General features: G+C 42.1%; 2 protein-coding genes and 1 pseudogene across 6 annotated transcripts in view; 1 reads left to right on the forward strand and 2 right to left on the reverse strand.

Moving 5' to 3' along the window:
• The window catches only part of LOC148903419 (membrane-associated guanylate kinase, WW and PDZ domain-containing protein 3-like), a 131,660-nt gene that overhangs the window by 55,124 nt on the left and 62,165 nt on the right, over nucleotides 1-14,371 (forward strand). The window lies entirely within an intron of this gene.
• Nucleotides 1-14,371, reverse strand: part of LOC148903420 (uncharacterized) — a 49,341-nt gene that overhangs the window by 31,587 nt on the left and 3,383 nt on the right. The window lies entirely within an intron of this gene.
• Nucleotides 6,515-7,420, reverse strand: LOC148903421 (uncharacterized; annotated as a pseudogene).

Here is a 14,371-nt window from a genome sequence, read left to right on the forward strand (position 1 = left end):
ACGCCCTAGCCTTCACGCGCAAACAATACACGTGTACCGTCGCCGAGCACACAGACATAGGCTACCTGCAGTGAAATTTGCATACTCTGCACGGCAGCCAATCAGAAGCCTGCTTCTTTCTTCCGGACTTTCGCAAGCGTTATAAAGTCGTGCAATTGAATATAATTTTCCAAAATAGATGCACAGAACCTCAGCCCAGAAGAAAGATTCAAAAGAAGCTAACAGCATATGTGACGCTATTATTTTATGTGTCTCATTTCCACTGAACCCCACTGTTGCTCTCATGCAAGCATTAGGGATTTTGTCCAACCTGGTCCACGATTACACGGCCTTGGTGACACAAACACGTTATTGACAACACATTTTGAAATACCAACTCTTAATTATGTTTTCAGCCTGACTCTCTTTAATAATAATAATAATAATAATAATAATAATAATAATAATAATAATAATAATAATAATAATAATAATAATAATAATAATACATTTCATTTCTAAGCACCTTTCAAAACTCTCAAGGTCCCTTTACTGTCACAGTATAAGTTTTTCTGTGGGTGAGCAGTGTCAGCCACACACACCAGCGTTCACTCAACCCGGAAGTAACTCAAATAGATAAATCGCTAGCTACAACTAAAATATCTCACTCAGATTAAATAATAGTGCTGTACAAAATGACAATTCATTTTGTAAATTCCATCTAATTCGAGATGTTCACAGTTGGTTGGTTGGGGTCACCGCAGTTAATATATATGTTTTTATGTCTCACAACTTTATACAAATTTGTCCTGCAACTAACTGGCGATCGGCCTGGGGTACAGTCTGGCTTAAGTCTGTTGGGATTTGCTCCAGCAACTCCTCGTTACCATCCATCCATTTTTCCTTACCGCTTATTCCTCATTCGCGGGGGTTGCTGGAACCTATACCAGCTGTCTTCGGGCACGAAGCGGGGGACACCCTGAATTGGTTGCCAGCCAATCGCAGGGCACACAAAGACATACAACAGTCACTGTCACACTAACACCTAGGGACAATTTGGAGTGTTCAATCTGCCTGCCATGCATGTTTTTGGAGTGTGGGAGGAAACCGGAGGAGAAATACAAACGCGGGCCCGGGGAAACATGCAAACTCCACACCGAGAGGCCGAATCGGGACGCGAACCGGCGACCTCTGCACTGTGAAGCCGGTGTGCTAACCACTCGACTACCAGGCCGCCATTCCCCGTTACCCATTTTTGAATAAGGGAACTTGAAACATTCCACCCCTTTAGCATTCCCGAGAATCCTCAAAGAGGTGTGTGCTTTTTTTCTTTTAATTCTCACTGGTTTGTTTGAGTTTAATCATATTTCTATTTCTAGCCATCATTTGGGGATGGCACAATTAGTCTTCTTCTTTTCCTTTCGGCTTTTCCCCTCAGGGGTCGCCACAGCGAATCAATGTCCTCTATCTATCCCGGTTTTGTGCATCCTCTTCTCTCACACCAGCTACCTTCATGTCCTCTTTGACCACATCCATAAACCTCCTCTTCGGTCTTCCTCTCGCTCTTCTGCCTAGCAGTTCAAGGCCCAGCATCCGTCTCCCGATATAGTCACTCTCTCTCCTCTGGACATGTCCGAACAATCTCAGTCTGACCTCCCTGACTTTCTCTCCAAAGCCTCTAATATGAGTTGTCCCTCGAATGTACTCATTCCTGATCCTATCCAACCTGGTCACTCCCAAAAAAAACCTCAACATCTTCAGCTCTGCTTCCTGTCTTTTCTTCAGTGGCACTGTCTCCAGTCCAAACATCATGGCTGGTCTCACCACGGTTTTATACACTTTTCCTTTCATCCTAGCTGAAACCCTTCTATCACACATCACACCTGACATTTTTCTCCAGCCGCTCTTTACCTCTTTTCCACACTCTCCATTGCTCTGGACAGTTGACCCCAAGTACTTAAAATGTTCCACATTCTTTATCTCTTCTCCCAGAAGCATCACTCTTGCAATTGGATCCCTCTCATTCAATCACATATATTCCGTCTTGCTGTGACTGATCTTCATTCCTCTCCTTTCCAGGGCATATCTCCACATCTCTAGTTTCTCCGCCACCTGTTCCCTGTTCTTGCTACAGATCACAATGTCATCTGCAAACATCATGGTCCAAGGAGATTCTTGTCTAACATCGTCTGTCAGCCTGTCCATCACCATAGCAAACAAGAAGGGGCTCAGAGCTGACCCCTGGTGGAGTCCCACCTCCACCTTGAATTCCTCAGTCATACCGACAGCGCACCTCACAACTGTCTTACAGTCATGATACATGTATTGCACCACTCTGACATACTTTTCCGTCACTCCAGACTTCCTCATGCAATGCCACAGCTCTTCTCTGGGCACCCTGTCATATGCTTTCTCCAGTTCTACAAATACACAGTACAATTCCTTCTGACCTACTCTGTACTTCTCTATCAGCATTCTTAAAGCAAACACTGCATCTGTCGTACTCTTTTTTGGCATGAAGCCATACTGCTGCTCACAAATGTTCACTTCTGCTCTTAGTCTAGCTTCAACTACTCTTTCCCAGAGTTTCATTGTATGGCTCATCAACTTTATTCCTCTGTAGTTAGTACAATTCTGCACATCTCCTTTGTTCTTAAAAATGTTCTTCGTCTCCATTCTTCAGGCATCTGTTCAACATCTAAGATCTTGTTGAATAACCCAGTCAGGAACACCACCGCCACCTCTCCAAGACACTTCCATACCTCAATTGGTAAATCATCAGGCCTGAGTGCCTTTCCCCCCTTCATCCTCTTCAGCGCCCTCCTCACTTCATCCTTGCTAATGCTTGCTACGTCTTGGTCCACAACAGTCACGTCTTCTACTCTTTGTTCCTTCTCGTTTTCCTCATTCATCAATTCTTCAAAGTACTGTTTCCATCTTGCCATCACACTACTGGCACCTGTTAATACATGGCCATCTCTATCCTTAATCACCCGAACCTGCTGCAGGTCCTTACCATCTGTGTCTCTCTGTCTCGCCAGCCTGTAAAGATCGGTCTCACCTTCCTTTTTCAGTCTCACCTGTGTACTTCTGCCTCCACTCTTATCGGTCACCCTATGTTCCTGTTTCTTCTGAAAGAAAGTATTCACAATAGCCATTTTCATTCTCTTAGCAAAGTCAACTACCATCTGTCCTTCAGCGTTCCTCACCTGTAGTTCAAACCTGCCCATCACCTCCTCATCATCTTTGTTTCCTGCGCCAACATGTCCATTGAAGTCTCCACCAATTACAACCCTCTCACTTCTCGGGATGTTCTGTTGTCCTTTTTTTGCTCTCTCTCTGTCTGTCTCCCTCTCCCTCTTCCATTTCATTCATCAAAAAAACCTCGACTGGGCTCTGGAGAATTTTCCAGAATGGCATTCGAAAACCGTAAATCTGAAGCTGCGTTCATTTCACACCACATTCAGTGTGATAGAGCCATGGGCAACAAGAGGAGTGCCGATATGAGGCATCAACCACAAGCTGCTTCAGTTCTTACTTTGCCCTCGGAGAAACAACATTTAGCAGAAGAGCAGAGTTGCTGCTGTTTAGTTGGATATTTTTTGCAGATGTCTCTTTTTTGTCAGATGTCCATTTTCATTCGCTCTTTTTCTAATGGTTTTGTTCTTTTAAAATATAAGTAGTTAATTGAAATTCAAGCATGTTTTTTTTTATTTTTTGCAATCAGAGAGGTAAATTTGTTTCACCACTAATATGGAGTATGTTGTGATTCTTTTCACAAAGCAACATTTGAAGACTTGACTGAGGACTTCCTTGAACTAAGTAATTATTGACTCCAATTCTTGAAATTTGCCGGTGACTTGATTTGATTTGAAACAATAATTAAAATAATTTACTCATGGGACCTGCTTGAAGCTTGAAGATTACAACTTGAGAGTTGAGTGCATCTGCTTCAGACATTTACGGTCAACCTGTGGGTGCTATCATTCATGTTATCGCAGATGCCACATGGTCACGCTGGTGGGCTTCATCCAAGCCAGTAATTGAAAATGATTCACATACTTCAGCAGCGCTGTTCAATTGCTCCCGCCTTACTTTTCTGACAGACTTGGTCTGACACCGCTCAAATGTTTCAGCATTATTCCCTGCGGTGTACATCTAACGAAACACAAGGGCGATGATTGACATCATTCTTTCTCTCCAATGGTGCTCTTTAATCTGTGTCACACGGAGGATGGCCAAAATTTACATACTTCGCATCTCCTGGGATTACATAGTGCAACTCTAGGAAGATATGTTGTGTGATGCCATCAATGCAATGTTGAGGCAAATACCGTGTCCATAAATTGGACGGAAAAGGTTGTTGGATAAAATGATCAAATGCAAACAGAAAACAAATGATACAGTTTTTAAATGCTGATTTATTTATTTATTTATTTATTTATTTATTTATTTATTTTTTTTTGGGGGGGAGGGGGGTTTGTTCTTTCCCAGCGCAGTAGTATTTGTTATTTGGATTCACATAATTTGAACTTTTGCAGCGCCCACCCTCTTGTTTGCGCGGCAGCTCAAAGAGAACGACTCAGACTCAAAAAAATACCGTGCCTGAAAAGCTCCAATGAGTCATCTCTATGACATCATGGCGAAAAAGACTTACAGCTCATCAGGCAGCCCTGCCTACATCCGTTTCTGAGCAGCACAACAATATGACTCACGTAGCAGGCTCAGTGTTGCTACACCAGACTTTTGCTGGATACCCATTTTTGGCCACCTCCTGATCTATCTCCTATCTGCAGCGTGACACGCATACATTAATACAATGACATCCATATTCACTTATGCAGTGCCAAACTACTACATAAAACTAGTTTAACACCTGGTGTATTTTAGATCCCTCCCAGGTCCCCTCATGAGCCAGCAGGAAAAACATGAAATACTGAACCGGACCTCAATTCCAAACCAAATCTGGGACGATCTGTTTCCATGGAAAATGAACAAACAAGAACAACAATAAAAACCTCTCATCCTAACTGCACTCTAGAGCAGGGTTGTATAACTATTTTCAGTAAACTGGTAAGACGCAGTTATATTTTTAGTCACATAGCCACGTTTAAGTAAGAAAGCATGAGATTTCATTTTCATGTATATTGTTTTTTTTTGTGCTTTCTACTGTCTTTGTTATTAATTCTTATTGTTTGTTGTATGAATTATTTTTGCTGCCTATACTTTGTCCACAACAGTGGTTGTTTTAAAGAGCTTCATGAAGGCAGTTGAATTGATGTTAAAGGACAACCGACGCCTCCGGACACGTTGTGTCCATAATTTGTAAAATCACTTCAAATGACTTCGACTGAGCGTATTTTACAAAGATTCCACCGCATATAGCTATGTTTTACGTTTTAAGACTCGCTCTGAATATTCCGGAAGTCTTGTTTTCGAGTTGATGGCGATCCCCTACGTGACGTTATGTCTGTAACGCCCCTGACCGAGAAAGCGACACACTGCATTTTGGGTACTTTGTTTGGTTTGAAAACATCGTGTTGATCCGTGTTGATGATGAAATTAGAAGGAAAACGCATAAATAACGCGATGGTGAATCATTGTGTGTTGCACCAAGACTACTATTTGATACTAGTTGATACAAATTCCAAGCAGACAAATCAGCCCATTTCCAATGGAGCTTGGGCGCCATCTTGTGCATTTTCTGGGACGCTACATTGCTACCATTGACGGCTCGAATTGATATGGGAGGACTCCTTTAATTGATTGCAAACATTTATGCTTTCCTCTTCAAAGCTATTTGAATCATATTCATAACTGGATGAGTAACAAGAAAGCATCTTCTCCGAATCTGAACTCTGTGAGCCCATTGTTTTGTTTCTTGAGCAAGGCAAGACGACTTGGCGTGACGTCACGAACCGGGGGCGGGACTTTCTGAAAATCCCCAGTTTCGAGCTGATTTGTGGCAGATTTTGGACACTTTTTATTGGTGTTTTGCATTTGACTTCAAATATCAGCCTGTGTGTTTTGGGTATTTTAGATGCTATAAAAGGTGTTTCTGATGTCAGATACGAAACAAAAAAAAATGGTGTCGGTTGTCCTTCAAATCAGTATACAGTATGTCATTATAAAAAAAAACAACATGTGACTATAATACAATCCCTTGTTGGAAATTCACTGCAGGGAACAACATGTTATATATATATATATATATATATATATATATATATATATATATATATATATATATATATATATATATATATATATATATATATATATATATATATATATATCATCTCATCTCATTTTCTGTACCGCTTATTCCTCATTAGGGTCGCGGGGGTTGCTGGAGCCTATCTCAGCTGTCTTCGGGCACGAAGCGGGGGACACCCTGAATCTGAATTGGTTGCCAGCCAATCGCAGTATATATATATATATATATATATATATATATATATATGTGTGTGTGTGTGTGTGGCATCGAGTCATATGCTTTCTTGTAATCAATCCAGGCTGTGCACAGGTTTGTATGTCAGGACCTGCAGTCTTGTGCGACTGTTCTGTCAACCAGCAGCTGATGTTTGGCACGTCTAGTATCTCTACCAATGCCTTTCTGTCCTTTGCTCATGTATTGATTCTTGTGTCCACTTATCTTAGCCGCAATGATGACATGAGCTTCCATGTTGTGAAGTGACAGGTTATTGGCCGATAGTTGGAAGGAACTGCACCCTTTGAGGAATCCTTCATGATCAGGATTGTCCGCCCTTCGGTTAGCCATCCTGGGTGAGACCCATCCATCAGCAACTGGTTCATTTGTGCTGCTAGGTGCTCATGGAGTGCTGTGAGTTTCTTTAGCCAGTAAGTGTGGACCATACCACCATAGCCTGGTGCCATCCAGTTTTTCATACCTGAGACTCTTGTATGTCTGCCGCTGTGATGGTAACTGGGTTCTGTTCAGGGAGGTTGCTGTGCTCCTCTCTCAGAGTCACCAGCCATTGTGCACTGCTGTTATGTGCGACCTCCTTCTCCCATATGCCTTTCCAGTATTTTTCAGTTTCCAGTCTTGGAGGGTCTGCTCTGCTGTTAGAACCCTGCCACTGAGCGTACACTTTTGCAGGTTGTGTTGCGAACAGCCTGTTTATTCTTCTGGAGTCATTCGCTTTCGTGTACGTCTTTAGGTGACTGGACAACACCTAGAGCCTTTGTTTGGCAGTTTTGAGTGCTTCAGGTATGGTTATTTGCATGTACCTCTTGGGTATTGGCCTTTTATTCACACCTCTCTGGGTCTCCGTCAATTGACTCACATCTTTCCGAGCCGCCTTGATCTTAGCCTCCAACCGTCTTTTCCATGTAATCGGTTTCTTGGTTGCCCTGTTTTCATTCTTGCCATGATCTTATCTCTCAGGTCAGTTGCTGCTTCGCTCAGCATTTCATTCATTGGCATCCCAATCTCATCATTCATTGGGGCTTGCCTCCCAATCTCTGGTCTCACCTCTTCCTCTAATGCAGGGGTGCTCATTACGTCGATCGCGATCTACCGGTCGATCGCGGAGGTCGTACTGGTCGATCGCAGCGTGACAGTAAAAAAAAACATTTGTCAGCCTATCAAACGTCCCGTCACTTGATTGACATACAAGGCAACCATTCAGATGACAACTGAATTTTTACCTTTAGGTGGCTGTGCATGCGTAAACAACAGCGCTAAACGCAGCAAAATTTACAAGCTAGTCAGCGAATTACCTCAGATTTTAAGCCCTTGCTAAAACATATGGTGATCAAAATGAGTGAGAAACCTGGATAAAGTAAGGGGGTAAAACATATTACTGTCATACGGAATGGGAAAATGTGGAGCGGCATTTTCGGACTGTTCATGGAAAATACGACATTGACTTCCCGCCGAAAAGCCAGCTCAGAAAAAGAACGGTGGACGAACTAAAATCCCAGTTGTCCGGACAGCAGTCATTTTTCACTCAACATACTTCAAAAGCGAAAGCCGCCAACCGAAGCATTGTTCTGGGTGAGTCACGCCATCGTTAAAAACAATAAGTCCTTCCAAGACGGAGAGATGGTAAAAGAAGCATTCGTTGAAGCAGCTGACTCCTTGTTCAGAGACTTTAAAAATAAGGCAGAGATATGGCTGAGGATTTAACCCAGCAAATGTGGAAAGACATCGGAGATTGTGAGTGTTCTCACTGCTGAAGTCCAGGGCTCATGGACAGTTCTGTAACTTACTCACACAGGAAAAGTACCCCAACATGAGGAAATGTGCTACCTCCTTGACTGCATTATTCGGCTCCACTGATTTATGTGAGTCAGCCTTTTCCTACATGAAGATCATTAAGTCCAAATACCGTTCCACCATGAATGATGAACATTTGGAAATGTGCTTGAGGCTGGCTGTGATCAGCTACTGTACGGACTATGCATCCCTGGCTGATTCAATTCAGTGCAAGTCATCAAAGTAAACTCAGGTAATTACAAAAAATGTTAATAGTTATTTATTATGTTATATATATGTCGTTATTATGTGTGTTGTGCAATATTGGCTTATTCAGTTATGCAAGGTACATCAACATACATTGTACATACAACGATGAGAAGGTTTCTTCAGCCGTCATCTGTACAAATTTGAGAACCAAATTAAGAACCACCACAGACGTATTGTACATACAAAGAATCCTTAAAACATTTGAAAATAATTATGTTTTGCATTTTTGTCGTGGGTAGATCATTTTGACTTGGTAGTTTTTATAAGACGACACCACGGTCATCGGTCTCATCAAAGACGGCGACGAGTCTGCGTACCGACAACAAGTGGAGCAGCTGGAGCTCTGGTGCAGCCGTCACAACCTGGAGCTGAACACGCTCAAGACAGTTGAGATGATCGTGGATTTCAGGAAACATCCATCACCACAGCTACCCCTCACACTATCCAACTGCCTTGTGTCAACCGTTGAGACCTTCAAGTTCCTGGGAATCACAGTCTCCCAGGACATGAAGTGGGAAGTCAACACCAACTCTATCCTGAAAAAGGCCCAACAGAGAATGTACTTCCTGAGGCTGCTAAAGAAGCATAGCCTGCCACAGGAGGTGCTGCAACATTTCTACACGGCTGTCATCGAATCCATCCTGTGTTCTTCCATCACCGTTTGGTTCGGGGCCGCCACAAAAATGGACAAAATCCGACTTCAACGGACAGTTAGGACGGCGGAAAAAATCATTGGCACCGCCCTACCCACTCTCGAGGACTTGCACACTGCAAGAATCCAAACTAGGGCGCGGAAAATCCTACTGGACCCTCCGCACCCTGCCCACCACCTTTTCCAGCTACTCCCCTCAGGCAGGCGCTACCGATCCATGCGCACCAAATCCAGCAGACATTTAAACAGCTTCTTCCCCCAAGCCATTAACTCTTTGAACTCTTTGAACTCTTTCAACAGTAGCCAAAATGGAACTGTATAGTGCCACTTAGCAGTTTTTTTTGACGACGATACTAGTGCAGCGTGTTCTACCGGAAACAAATTCCTTGTGTGTTCTACATACTTGGCAATAAAGATGATTCTGATTCTGATAAGTAGCTCGTATGCTGAAAAAGTGTGAGCACCCCTGCTCTAATGTGACAGCCGGGGTCCTTCACCTCGAAATTTATGTTGTACCTTATCAATCTCAAGTTGTGATAGCATTTGCCGTTTGTGGACATTGGAACACTGAGCTACTAGTTGTTTCGTGGTCAACCGTGACCGTGGATTTCGAAGTAACCATTCGGCTCCCATTCTCCACATGTAACCCCTCTGACAAGGGTGCTTGAGTATTAGCATTCCAACAGAGCCATGTTATCACATCTCGTCCATCTCCGCTTTGTTCCAGTAGCCCATTTTTCATCAAGGTCATCACCTGACACAGACCTTTTTTGGCCGGGCGACGTCTGAGCCGGCATGTCATATATATATATATATATATATATATATATATATATATATATATATATATATATATATATATATATATATATATATATATATATATATATATATATATATAATTATTATATTGCTTGTTTTTATTTATATATTTATTTTGCAGGAAGTTCACAATTGTGACTGGTTGAGGTGTGTTGAGGATTAGACATGCTTTCAATTTTTTCTATTTTTTTTTTTTTTTTTTTTTTTTTTTTTTTTTTTGTCGGGGATTTGTAGCATGCCCTTGAAGCATTTTTAAATCATTCAATAATTCATGGCCATCAATTTACTGGCTAAAAAGTGAATGTTGCCATGATACATGCTTATACTAGGATGAAGTATTAGGATGTCAGAGCTGGCGAGAGAGGCAGCATATGGGCAATCACATTAAAAAAAGAAAGAAAAGCATTCTCCTGGGTGAGCTTTCTCATAAAGCCTTCTGCTCAGCTGTGCATATTACTAGGCTGCGCCGTTAAAGCATCACTGACTGCTTGGTATTTGTAGCCTTTTGGAGGTGATGTTCAGTCAAATGCCATCTCACATCATCATGTTGGAAAACACTGAAAATGTGTTTCGTCACCATTACAAACAGGGTTGAGATACACGTTATTATTTAGAGTCATTACTTAACCCGTTTCCGGGCCGTGCCTTGCATGACGTCGAGTGCTGTCAATGTTAAATGAAATATAAAAACATTGTTTTTACTACACTTTGACATGCCCCTCACTCATTCTTACAGGTCCTCCATCCTTCACACCATCACCCCTCTCGACCTCTCTACTCTCTAGTTGATGACATATCAACTCGTTCTGATTCCCAAATATCAACAGATGCAAAGAAGCCATTCTACCGCAGAGACATGTCAGAATGCATCGTTCTGCTATCTGATCTCCTTCTCATTAAATCGTGTGCACGAGTGAGCTGCGGTTATGGTGGTCAGTGCGCAGGTTTTTGCAGCAGTTTGTTTTGAGCCACTGCAGTAACTGTTCTGCACGTTGCATGTCTACCATTGCAGGAACAGAAGGTCCCTTATACTGGAGTTTTACGATCTTTGAAGGAAGGAAAAAATGTGGAAGGATTTTGATGCTCTAATGTGAGAGATAATTTGCAAATAAACATAAATGTTACAATTAGAGTGGGTGCCACAAATCTGAACTGTGTTTTCCTGGGTGACTACAGCAATAAATATTGAGAGAGTGGAGCGTAAAAAAATGTTCATAATTACTATGAGATGACCTAAAAAGATCCCACGGGTGCTCCACGTAACAAACGTGCAACATGTGTCATAACAGAAAATCCACCAGCAATTCTGGAGCCACGAGCCAGCATTCTATTGCAAACGGTATATGCTGGTCTCCACTCAACCATCGTCTGAAGTGAGGTCAAGGAGAACTCGCATCACAAAATTAAGCTTGGCCACTCCCCGTGCAGGGAAAATTTGATTGAAATAATTAATGCGGAGAAATCAACCGCTTGGAGATGGGTAGAAAAGACCAGCCAAATGGAGTGTTCTCAAGGCACAGCTCTTTCAAACAACAGAAGGCTTAGAATGACACAGAGTTGCTTCTTTTATTATTTTTTAACGTTTTTTTAAATTTTTTTAGAACAGTTAGAAAAGGGAGAACATGGTCACATTGAGCATCATCTGGTCAAGACATCAAAACAAAACATAGATCACATGACCATCTCAATAAGACATTTTACATTTCTTGCAATTCTGCTGATTCAATGTCCTGTTCACTGTGCCATAGAAGAAAAAAAGTAAACAAATAATGAAAAAAAATCAGAAACAAATAATAGTAATACAAATAAAAATAATGACAATAATAATAATGTAATTATAATAGCAATCATTAACAATTTTGATCTTGACTGGATTGAGGTTCATAGGTTAACTTAAATATCTTTATAAGCACTTAGGTTGCTGTAAAATTTTCCCAGGTATCCCATAGTCTCTCAAATTTCTCTCGCTCGCCTCGGACAATGTAATTTATTTCATTTCATAAATTTCACCCACCACCTTAACCCAGCCTTTGACTGTTGGGGGTTCTTTTGTTAGCCATCTCCTTGTGATTGCTTTCTTGCTTGCTAACAACACGATGTTGTGTATGTATTTCTGGACAGAATTAAGAATTAAATCAGATTCCCGTCCCAGATACCGGGCTTCAAAGGTTGGAGGAACCACTTCTGCTTCTTTTATTTGACATCCATATGGCCTCCACAAGATGAACAATGGATCAGAGTGGAAACAGAAATAATCAAATTGCTGCCTTTTTCTAAGAATACACCGTACAACAGATCAGGATATGAATTGACACAGTGTTCCCGGGAAAGACGGCAAACGGGACTCCGACACAATCTACCTCTTTAGTATATCAGTTCCACTTAGTGCCATGAGCAGAAAAGGCTTGGATTTTATGGTGTAGCTGATACATGTCCTTGTTTAGATTTTTTTTTGACTGATGGCCCAACAGGCTTGGATTGGATTGGATGTACCTTTATTCGTCTCGCAGTGGAGAAATTTACATTTCACAGCAGCAAAGTTATGAAAATAAGAGGAAAGGAAAGAAAGAAGTACACTCTGCTACTTCAAGCAAACCAAAATGAATGCTTGTAATGTCCTTGGTCATCTGCGGTAGCTGATGGGTAATTAATGGTGCCATGAGTGGTGCCATTTGGGAGTAGGTGTGCACATGCAAAACTTATCACAAAGTTAAATATCCATCCAAGCAGAGGAGTAAAAAAAGGAGAGGAGTAAAAAGGAGAGGAGTAGCAGTACCTTACATTGCAGGAGTTTCTGAAAAACTACAGAGTCCTTTGGCAACACTTTAAGGCAAAAATTAGGGCATCCAAAGGATAGGCTGTAATGTAGTAGTAGTAGTAATGTAGTTTATTCAATACATTGTAAGAATGAAAACTGTAAAGAGCAATACATTCGGGAGACTAAACAAATTCTCAAAAAAAGAATTCATCAACATCTCAGGGATAATACTAGTGGGCCTCAATCGACAGTACATATGCACCCAAAAGCTAGCAACCACTCATTTGACGACAATGAGTTTAAAATCTTAGCGAAAGAAAATAGATGGTTTGAAAAGAAACTATTTTCATAAAACAGCAAAATCCTTCACTAAACCGCCATGGCGGTGTGAGGTTCAATTTGGATCGTTCGTACAACAGACTGCTTAGGCAACATGGGCTTAGTTATGCTGATGAGGTGATACCAGAGCAAATGGGGCAATCAGGCCAGTTGTGGACCTCATACTCAGGCACGACAATAGAAGTAATCAGTCAGGACAATAGAAGTAATCAATGGAGCCGCAGTGAGTAGTCCTCTGCTCCCCCCAACCTGAGAGCAGCGACCAATCATAGCAGTCATTTCTGGACAGTAGGGATATATATAGGGCCGAAACTACCAGCGAGACTTTAGTTCGCTCAAGAAGCATCTTGAATAAGAAGCGAAACGTCCGACACATTCAAGGAAGTACAGATGACGGCTGAAGAAACATTTTTATCGATGGACCACTCCTGTACAACTGAGAGCTTACCGAGACATCCAAGCAGAGGTGGAAACTGCTCTACTAATCGAGCACATTTTTTTGGTTTCTGCCAAACGCTCAAAATAAATTGTGCAGCAATTGTTCACATTCCAGTGTGCCTCCTCTGGACACATCTCTATCTGACTTCTTCGTGTTGGTGTAAGCTCTCAGTCGTACAGGAGTGGCCCATCAATGAAAGTTTCTTTAGCCGTCATCAGACGTTTCGCTTATCACCCATGAGTGCTCGTCGTTTTGGCCATATATATATATATATATATATATATTGTGATATCATGAGAGCTAGCTCTCAGCAGGACAGGACAAGGAGCGCAATGGGCGACAGGTTTGAATACACACAAAGGTTTTAATAAAGGGTTTCAGGGGGATTTCACAAGCAACAAAGGTTTGAATAGTGTCTCTTCCAATACTTAAATCAAGATAAAGTCTCTTCTGAGGTGAAACTGAAGACAGAGTTCTTTTCCATGTGGTTCTAGGCCTCACCCCTCTTGATGTCCTTTTCAGGTAGCCGAGCTACCTTTAGCAATCCAGTGTCTGTCGTATGGTTGCAACTGGCGATGAGTTTCATGCAGCAATCAGTTTCTCCACAGAGCACAGCAATCGAGCTTGTCTTGTCTCACCCGGCCGCCACACTCAGAGGCTCTCTGCCTTAAGAGCCTTGCTTGCCAATCAAGCCGTGATCAGCCGCAGGTGTGTGGTTTGAATTGCTGCCTTCCACCAGATGGGGCCAAGACTCTCTCTGGGTGGAGCCATCTGAGGGGGATGTATTTGCCCTCCAGGACACAGCCTCTCGTGACATCACACATCCCCCCCCTTTGAGACTGACGTCCTCGGCGGGGTGAAGGATGCGAAACAGGCCAGGAAGGCCTCCCT

This window comes from Hippocampus bargibanti, linkage group LG01 (assembly GCF_051943395.1).
Source record: "Hippocampus bargibanti isolate YZ-2025 linkage group LG01, ASM5194339v1, whole genome shotgun sequence".
NCBI classification, from domain to species: domain Eukaryota; kingdom Metazoa; phylum Chordata; class Actinopteri; order Syngnathiformes; family Syngnathidae; genus Hippocampus; species Hippocampus bargibanti.